General features: G+C 37.9%; 1 pseudogene; it reads left to right on the forward strand.

Moving 5' to 3' along the window:
* The first annotated feature begins 549 nt into the window (after positions 1-549).
* LOC105036244 (protein argonaute 4B-like) lies at positions 550-7313 on the forward strand (annotated as a pseudogene).
* The last annotated feature ends 389 nt before the right edge of the window (positions 7314-7702 follow it).

Raw genomic sequence — 7702 nt, forward strand, 5'->3', positions numbered from 1 at the left:
AAGTATCTGTCCAGGCCCCTGCGTCAGCCTGTGGCCATCCTCCGAGGCCCAGCCTCCGGCGAGTGGGCTGGGACTTGGAAACCCACCGAAGCAAAGGACGCCCCTGTTCGGCCTGTTTAGATGTTTCTCTTTTTCTCCGGTCAACCACTTGTCGCCGCTGCTTGCTGCCGGACATCTGACTGTGCCTGCGCCGCCTACCCCCTTATGTCGCCGGTCCTCCGGCCACAGCCTTTTTGGGCTCCCTGAGGCCGCCTCCTCTTCCCTTGTTCTGATAAGTGAGTGAGTGAGGTTTTTTGTGTGTTGGGGGGGGGCGCGGGGGCGACGTACGGCATGCTCTCCTGTTTTCCAAAAGAAAAAAAAAAAAAAAAAGGAAAATTAAAAAGGGAAAGAGGGAGTCCCGTTTCTCTCTCCCCTTCTTCTCTCTTTTTTTTCTCTCTTCTTAAAACAATCACTTGTATATGCATTTTTGGAAGATAAAATTTATTCTCCATGATTCTACTTCTCAGAATCTAATTTGATATTTTTGAGTATGCTCCTTTGCTATTATAATTTCTATCATGTCTGTTTTGTGTTATCTGATGTAATCTAAATTTTGAGAAGATGTTAGAAGGTTTGCTATTTGTTGCAGCATGTTTGATTAAAATCTAGCTTCATGTTCATGTAATCAAAATGTCATCTTGTCAAATTTCTTATGACCCTCTAGGATTATTTTTTAATTTTCGAGTTCATCTTGTAGATATTAAACTTTTCTCCCATTTGGATAGGTAATTGATCTTGGAGATGGAGTCCCATGCTGAGATAGACCCTCAATCTGAGACAACCGTTCTGCCTCGGCTGCCCCCCATGATACCTCCAAATGTTGTTCCAGTTGAAGCAGACCATGAACAATGTTCTCATCCAAAAAAGGCATCAAAGCCTAAGAGGGTGCCGATGGCAAGATCTGGCCTTGCAAGCAGAGGGCAGCCGATCACCCTCTTAACTAATCATTTCAGTGTTCCTGTTGAGGATTTAGATGGCTTCTTCTATCATTACAGTGTACACATGCTTGTTCCCTATTTTGACTCATCATATCAATTTTTATATTTGATATCTTGGCTACCTAGTGATATTCAATCTTATATATTTTTTGAACAGGTTTCCCTGAAATATGAAGATAATCATCCTGTTGATGGGAAGGGTGTCGGTAGAAAGGTAATCGACAAATTACAGCAGACATATGATACTGAGCTGGGAAATAAGGATTTGGCATATGATGGAGAAAAAGGTCTGTTCACTATAGGTTCTCTTTCTCAAGTGAACAATGAATTTACTGTCGTGCTTGAGGACATATCCTCAAGCAGGTAATTTTCTGTTTTTCCCTCCTTTTTTTTCTGCTTGTGTTGTCTGAATGCTTGTCTTCGTTGTATTCCTTTAGGCAAACCTAGATATATCATCTGCTTTCTTCTGCACTATAGAACTGCTGGCAATGGAAGTCCCGGAGGAAATGACAGCCCTAGTGAAAGTGTCCGCAAACGATTAAAGCAATCTTATCAGATGAAGACTTTTAAAGTTGAACTTAGTTTTGCTGCTAGGATACCTATGCAGTCCATTGCTATGGCTCTACAGGGCCAAGAGACAGAAAACTCACAAGAAGCTTTGAGGGTTCTTGATGTCATTCTAAGGCAGCATTCAGCAAAGCAGTAAGTTGCTTTGTTTATTTGTTAACCTTTCAAAGTTGAGAATCATCTGATAAGTAAACAAGCTAAAATTCTGATGATTTTGTCATGCTTCTTTTTTGTAGGGGTTGCCTTCTTGTGCGCTAGTCCTTTTTCTGGAACAATCCTGCTAATTTTACTGCAATTGGTGGTGGTGTCGTGGGATGTCGAGGTTTCCGTTCTAGCTTTCAGACCACACAAGGCGGGTTGACGTTAAATGTTGGTATGCCTCTATTCTTTTATAAATTCAATACTTAATCACTGTTGTTGACTTTTTCATGAACATACTTACTGGCTATGCTGAAGCCCTATAGCCATATCATCACAATTATTCTTCCCTTTTGTGCAGATGTCTCGACTACCATGATTCTCAAACCAGGGCCAGTTGTTGATTTTCTTATTGCGAACCAAGATGTTAGGGATCGCTATCACATAGATTGGGCAAAAGTAAGCAATAGCTGATTATCATAGTGATGCCTCTCTCCCCTTTATAATTTGTTAACATATGTTGAAAATTTAGAAGATTAAGAGAGAGATGTGGCAAAAACAATATTTCTTTGAGATATTTCTGGCACACAGATCTGATTTCTGGTATACTGACAGGCTAAGCGGATGCTTAAAAGTTTGAGGGTAAAGGCAAGTCCATCAAATACAGAATTTAAGATTATTGGTCTAAGTGACCTACCTTGCAGCCAGTAAAAGTAATTATTTCCTTCTCATTGAATGTTCAAATTGATATTTTGTTCAGCAGCAATCCAATTATGTGTTATCTGTCATTTTTGAATGCCTTATTGACTATGTTATGTTACTTGGTTTAGAATAATTCTGAGCTGCTGGTTTAAATTTCTTGCACAGGTGTATTGTTGTCTCATATGACTGTGCTCTGGTGCACTTTGCTGTTAATATCAACTTATCTTTTTTTTTCTTGTTTTTCTGTAGCCTGTAGGCTTTTCAATTTCTCAATCAGTAAATTGCACTATTTTATCATGATTGGTACTATATAGTTTCCATCAATTTTTATGATTTGCCCATACAGGTTTGCACTGAAGCAGAGGAGTGGTGGGAACGGAGATGATATTCATACAACAGAAATAACAGTCTATGAGTATTTTGTCAAGCATCATAATATAAAGCCCAGGTATTCTGCTGATCTGCCATGCATCAATGTTGGTAAGCCAAAGTGCCCCACATATTTTCCATTGGAGGTGTGTGGAACTAGCCATCATAATTACTGTTCTGTGGTTATTCTTCTATGATTTATCTTTGTTTTTCCATTATGCTTATAGAATTTTTGCTTGCTTATTTAAATTCCTAGCTCTGCACTTTAGTATCATTGCAACGATATACAAAAGCATTGACGAATCTTCAAAGAGCTTCACTAGTGGAAAAATCAAGGCAAGACCCCAAAAAGAGAAAGGATGTTTTAGCAAGGGTAGTTTTTCTATCCCTTGTGACATTTTGTTTTTTCAAAGCCACATAAACTACTTGCAGGTGACTTATGTTTAATTCTTTCTTCATGTAGGCTCTAAAATACAACAACTATGATGCTGATCCAATGTTGCAGGCATGTGGTGTTTCTATAAATACAGATTTCACTCAAGTGGATGGCCGTGTTTTACCTGCACCTGAGGTTCGTGTGCCTTGCAGTATTCAAAGATGAATGTTTCAATTTTTTCTTTCTTTGTTTTTTTTTCTGTTTTGTCTTGTTTAGCTTGGCTGCTAGTTCTGGATTGTGATGGCTAATTTCCCCTAAATTGTTGATGCAGTTGAAAGTTGGGAATGGTGAATCCTTTAGTCCAAGGAATGGGAGATGGAATTTCAACAACAAGGTGTTGTTTGCCACAATCATGTGCTTACTTTTCTTCAGATTTGGTTTGGTAAATCTAATGATGATTCCACATTTTGTGCAGAGACTGTTTGAGCCCACCACAGTGGGTAAATGGTTTGTTGTGACTTTTTCAGCTAGCTGCGACATAAGGAATCTCATAAGGGGCCTGATCAGATGTGGAAGAATGAAGGGAATTGTAGGTCAATTTTTCTTTGTCATGTGCTGTATTTAAATTGGATATGCCTTTGTGACTCAGTTGTTGTTGAAAATAACTTTCTTTTGTAGGACATAGATCAACCCTCTGATGTTTTTCAAGAAGATCATTCCATGAGGTGGGCTCCTCCTGCTGCTAGAGTGGAGGATATGTTTGAAAGGATGATGGCAAAGTATCCTCAGGCCCCTCCGTTCCTTCTATGCCTTTTGCCAGAAAAGAAAAACTCTGATATTTATGGTTTGTTTCATGCTTTCCTTTTCTGCCATATTTTTAATTAATATTTGTCCTTACATTTATGTGGATGAACTAATAAACATGTTAGGTCCTTGGAAGCGAAAGTGTCTTTCTAAATGTGGAATTGTCACACAATGCATTGCTCCGACTAGAGTGAATGATCACTACCTGACCAATGTTCTGCCGAAGATCAATGCCAAGGTGGATTTGCAGTTGCACTCTACCTTGTTTAGACTTGTTCTTCTCATTTTACAAATGTTTCATCTTTGCTGATTGTTGTATCTTGTTGTGACAGCTTGGTGGATTAAACTCTTTACTGCAAGCTGAACATTCTCTAATTATTCCCCATGTTTCAAAGACTCCCACAATTATCTTGGGTATGGATGTTTCACATGGCTCACCTGGCCAGTCTGATGCGCCATCAGTTGCTGCGGTATGATGCATGAACACTGGACTTTGTTTACTATTTTTTTTCAGGTTTTATGAGTGGTAGCCTTTTAATTGAGTTGCGCAATGCACAAAATCTTCTACTGGTTTTTCTGCCTGTTTTAGCAGCCTTCTCTGAATGCTTGGTTCTTGATCTTTCTAGTCCTTGTTCTTTTACTAATTGGTGATTTATTTTTGTTGTTGTTAGGTGGTGAGTTCCAGACAATGGCCATGTATTTCTAGATATAGAGCTTCTGTGCGAACTCAGTCGCCAAAAGTTGAAATGATAGACAACTTGTTTAAGCCTAACCAAGATGGTGTTGATGTTGGCATTATTCGGTAGTTATAGTGATTGCTTACGTGCTTTCTATTAAGTCATTGAGTTGCAATTCTCTCTGATTTCTAAATTGTGCTATCTAACTTTCTGCCTTGACATTAAATACTATCCCTTTCGAGACATGATGTCCAGTGCCTGTCATATGATTTTTTTTTTGTTTTTGCCTTATTTTAAATTAGTGCTTGAATAGTCTATCAACATGATTTGTTCGATTGCTCACTTAATTCCATTTTTGATAACTCAAGGGAACTGCTGATGGACTTCTACCACAGTTCTGCACAAGCTAAGCCTCAACATATTATTATTTTCAGGTATGCTGGATTCCATCTCAAAGTTCTGCATTTTTCTGGTTGAAAGGAATTAAGTTTCTGATTATTGAATCTGACAGTTGGTGTATGGATTTCATTTGTTTGTCGCTATCCATTGATAACTTTTAGGAACCGTTCTTGGCTTGTTACACTTGATCTATTATGTCTGAGACTCGCTACTCTTATCTTTTTACTTATATGCAAGAGCTTGTAGTTTAATTCTAACTTGTAAAGCTTGTCCTGGTAACATTTACTGTAAAATGACACCATTGTGTCTAGGTTTTCTTGCATAATTATATTGGCAGATATTTGACAGAATATTTTGACAGGTTCCTGTTGTTTTTTATTGGTTGTGCTTGTTATATTGATATAGGCAATTGTATCAGCCTTCACACATATGCTTGTTTTCCTTGTTGTAACATGTTCCATTTGACACTGCCTCATATGGTAGTGCTTGTTTGTCTGGCATAATTATAACATCCAATTTGCAGAAATTGTTGCTTTTTACAGTTATTCTTGGTTCTTTTTTAACTAGTGATCATGATTGTGATCTATGCAACTACCTTTGTCGTCATGGATGTACTTGTTTTCCCTATTGTTGTCTGTACCACCTGATACTGCCTAATGTGAGTAGTTGGATTTTAGGGATGGAGTTAGTGAGTCACAGTTTAATCAGGTCTTAAACATTGAGCTGGATCAAATTATTGAGGTCCCTAGCTGGGCAACTTCTTGTTTTCTGATGGAGTGCGTAATATGTCAGATGTACTTTGATTTTTCAAACATCCTTGGGTTGGTATTTTCTTTTTTATTGTTGCAGGCTTGCAAATTTCTTGATCAGTGGTGGTTTCCTAAGTTCATTGTGATAATTGCCCAGAAAAATCATCATACAAAGTTCTTCCAAGCTAATAACCCACAAGAGAATGTTCCACCTGGTAGGGGCCCTTTTAAACTCAAATTGTAGTTTTAAATTTCACAATCTACTTGTCAGCTTTCAACAGTTGAAATCTCCAAATTAAAGTTAGCATATATTTAGCATATATTTCTGTTAAAATACTTGAAAATGGGATGCTTTTATATTATTTTCTTCTCCAATGTACAGGCACAATAGTTGACAACAAAGTATGTCATCCACGAAACTATGACTTTTACATGTGTTCCCAAGCTGGGAACATTGTAAGATCTTTGCACACTGCATAATTTTTGTTTCTTTGGCTATTTTTATGTTTTTATGGGTGACAGCTTAATTTTGGTGACTTGTGCTTTGTTGGCCTTTTGTAATTCAAATAATATGTCGGGCATATATTACTATTTGCTCTCATCAGATTTATTTGTCCTGTCATATTGTTATTGGTGATTAATCTCCACCTATCTCACATTTACATGGAAAATTTGTGGAGCTGATGTTTTATCTGTGTCGGTAATGTATCTATTCTTTTCTTTCTTTTCAAAATTGCCGTACAGGGCACCACTAGGCCAACTCATTACCATGTTCTGCATGATGAGATTGGGTTCTCAGCTGATGAACTGCAGGAACTCATTCACTCGCTTTCCTATGTGTATGTGATTGTTACAAAATTTGCTTATTGAGTGATTTACTGTACCAAATGGTACCAAATGGATGTTTATCACTGATACAAATTTTGGCTACTTTTCAGTTCCCAGAGGACAACAACTGCCATTTCTGGAGGTAAGCATTCACTCTAGTAGTTGTTCTTGGTGAACTTTGAGTTTGAAACCTGATTTTCCATATATTCAAGACTTCTAAATCATTTCCATGATATGCTATCTCTGACCGAAGCTATATCCTCTGTTTTGTCGGTTTACCATATTCTGTTGGATCTGTGTGGCTTACACTATTTGTTGTACATTGCGGTATTTTTAATGACTGTCTTAATAATATGGATATTTGCTTGGTTCCAAAATTATCTCACCTGATGGATTGCATTTCTCCCAGTTGCACCCATTTGCTATGCACACCTCGCGGCGGCACAGATGGCTCAGTTTATGAAGTTTGATGATATGTCCAACTCTTCTTCAAACCATGATGATTTGGCGGTTCCAGAGTTGCCAAGACTGCATGAAAACGTGTGCAGATCCATGTTCTTTTGCTAAGTGCCGTGTACCAGAGCTATTTTTTGTTTACCAGGATATGGAAAACAAGATGCAATTTTTGCAGATTTTTTCTTTAGTAGTTGATATCTGCAGAATATTCTTTATGAACATATGTAACTATTTAAGTAGAAGGTTGTCAAATTCTTATTTACATTTAGCATGTTTAGTTCTTAAATGCAACGTTGGCTCGCTATTTTCAAGGCAAGTAATGATTTTAAATGGCACACTCTGGTGGGGCACATGTGTGAAACTTTTAAAGCTGGAAGATTGTTAAGATTTAGCTTTGTTATTTGACCAATGTTGCCATAGTTTTGTTGTGATAGCCTAACCCAGCCACTAAAGAAAAAAAAAATCATTTTTACAAGCTCGGAGGAGTCTCAAGAACAAAAACCAAAAATATAATGGTGGCAACATCTTCTACTATATCAAAGATTGGCTATCCCCATTGACATTGATCGGCGTTGGCCGAACAAAACTGCCACACCATGGATTTGCATTCCATGAAATCAAGGTCGTAAGCCCACATGGCTTCAAACAAAGTCTTGACTT

This window comes from Elaeis guineensis, chromosome 14 (genome assembly GCF_000442705.2).
Source record: "Elaeis guineensis isolate ETL-2024a chromosome 14, EG11, whole genome shotgun sequence".
In the NCBI taxonomy this organism is placed as follows: Eukaryota; Viridiplantae; Streptophyta; class Magnoliopsida; order Arecales; family Arecaceae; genus Elaeis; species Elaeis guineensis.